The sequence below is a fragment of the Euprymna scolopes genome, chromosome 22 (assembly GCF_053919585.1).
Source record: "Euprymna scolopes isolate OS-2025 chromosome 22, ASM5391958v1, whole genome shotgun sequence".
Classification (NCBI taxonomy): Eukaryota; Metazoa; Mollusca; class Cephalopoda; order Sepiida; family Sepiolidae; genus Euprymna; species Euprymna scolopes.
The window spans coordinates 37,241,358-37,244,335 of record NC_136503.1 but is presented as its reverse complement, the minus strand read 5'-3'; positions in this window follow the sequence as shown (position 1 = coordinate 37,244,335).

Sequence of the window (2,978 nt, the reverse complement as noted above, 5' to 3'; positions counted from 1 at the left end):
TATATAAAGTGCATCAAGAACCCAGTGAGACATCTTTAGCAGCCGACAATAAATCCGGAAATTTTGTAGGTTGCATCTTTACCAAATCTTCGTCCACAAATAGAACAAAAACAAGCATCTATGAAATTAATGCCTTATCTGATGACTGGAATGTAACTCTACAAGTCATTGGGACGATTAAAGAATTTTAAATAGACTCATGCAGCTAAGTAGACATTCTTCCCATGAAAGATTATAACAAACACGCCCAACTTTATAATCAACCGGCACAACACTATCTACCTATAACAAAACAGCAATGCCAATCCAAGGCAAGTCCATTGCTCAAATAACAATAATTAATTTTAAGCATCATGCCATGAAGAATAAACATGTCACGTTTATTGTAGCAGATATAGATGCATATCCTATACTTGGACTGAAAGTCGTACTAATTTGAACCTCATTAAAATAGTAGACAAGATTAACACAAGCAAGTTTGATTTTCTCTCAGAATTCAAAAAGTATTTTGGAGAACTTGATTCACTCCCCGGCACCCATAATCATATTACAATGAACCCAGCAATCAAACCGGTCATAAACCCTCCACAGAATATCCTATTTGTATTAAAAGAAAAAAAAAAACTAAAAAAGGAACTTGAAAGAAGTATCATTATACCGGTACATGAATCTACAGAATAGATTTCATCACTAGTGGTAGTTGAAAAGCCCAGTATCGCCCACCTTTCGTATATATCATAAAAAGAGCATACTACAGGTTACCAACAGCATCGGATAAAATGAACAAAATTGCAAGTACAACATTTTTCACCAAGCTCGGCGCATTCAATGCATTCTAGAAAACCAAGGTAGATGAATAATGTTAAAAGCTTCTCATCATCAAGTTACTCTCAGGGCGATTCAGATTCACAAGTATCCCATATGGTATACATAATGCCAGTAAAGTATGCCATGAGAAAATAACATCAATCATTGAACTCATTGAAGGATGCAGAAACTCACAAGCTGATATCATCATTTGGACAAATACTTCAAAACTTGTACAAGATAGAAATAGTGAAGTTATGAAAGCTATAAGAAAATCAGGCATGAAACTAAATCAATAAAAGTGTCAATTTAACATGACTGAATTGACATTTCTAGGACATCAAATCGTGGTGTTGCACCTTATGATGAAAAATGCAAAGCTATCATGAACGTTCCAGATCCAACAAGTAAAACAGAACTTTAGCATTTTTTTTTCCTGTACCGGAAAAATATCCAGTAAATAAAACGTTGTTTAATAAATCGTTATTTTTTTGCATTTTTACACACACACACACACACACACACACACACACACACACACACACACACACACACACACACGCACGCACGCACGCACGCACGCACGCACGCACGCACGCACGCACGCACGCACACACACACACACTCGCACGCGCGCGCGAACTTACTAAGGGAGATAATAACTTCCGGTGAATACCGGAAAAATATTCAGTAAATAAAACGTTGTTTAGTAAATCGTTATTTTTAAAAGATTTCTTTAATTAATTTTTTTTTTTCATTTCCATACACCCAACATGGATATAAATGTCACTAAAACATCCGCTGGGTCATAAGCTTCATTTCGGTACCTAACTTGCATGGGTGGGTTGCCTGTGTCAGACAGACAGACAGACAGACAGACAGACAGACATCAGGAACATTTATAATAAAATGGCAAATTACTTAGAAAATTAATTTCTAACTTATCAAATGAAACTGCATCTTTTCATTTCTTGTTAGGAAAAGATAACATGTGGTCTTTTGATAACCATAAAAGGAAGTAGTTCAACGACCAAAAATCTAGTTACTCAAAGTTAGGCAGCGGCAAAACTGGGGGGTGGAGCAGGTAAGTACTTTTTGACGGACCGTCTTTTTAAAAATCTACCAAAAATCAGGTAATCATCCAATCAATACGAAATTTTCAGCAATTATTAAGAGAAGAATGAACTTTATAACAGTGTACTTATTTTTTATAAACGATATATATATATATATATATATATATATATATTGCTTACAACACCCCCCTTGTTTTGAGGAGGTTCCAAATATGCTTAAAATAATCCTCTGAAACTGAACAAAACATTGTGTTGTTGTAAGGGACAGGATTATAGATTAAAAAAAAACTTGTTTGCATACCTTATTTTGACGTCTGAATATCAGGACTTCGATTGTGTTTAATTATTCCGCTTTTGAGTTTTGAAGTGTGAAATTCGGTGAATATGTTAATTAAAATAATTAATTTAAGTTAAGCAAAACAAAAAGATAAAAAAAATATTTATACGAAAAAAGCCATTTTAAAATCTTTGATAAATAAATTAACAATTTTTTTTGGCGAGCCGAATAATGCATGACCATTATTAATCAAGGAATGCTTTAAAGAATCGATACAAAAAAATCGATAAATAGTGTGCCCTTTGTGTTAAAAATATCATTATTTTTTCGATCCTGTTTGAAAATGTTTGCCGCCTTTCGACTACGGTGGACCAAACGCGCTGAAATATTTTTTTTTATTCTGCTTTAAATTGCCCCCTCCGCATTTTAAGGAGTCTGACCCCCACACACATACACATTAAAAACTAAACTCATACAAATGGTCACCCATCTGGTACTGGCCAGCCTCAGCGTTAATAATACATTGAAATTTTCGTCACTGAAAAATAAGTCTTTTTTAGCCTGTTTTGTTTTCCGTAGTTTGCTTTTTATCAATTACAAATGTAAACATTGTATCAAATCGACGCTAAGTAACTGGTTGCCTATATGAATAAGTGGAATTATTTGAAATCCAGGTACTTATATTATAATATTTTTGCATATTCTCATAGAAAATCACCCTACATCTTAGATAGACAAGAAATAAACAAATTAATTCTTTCAAAACCCTTTTTTTTTTTTTTTTTTTTTTTTTTTAACTATTTATATACGTTTTTTTT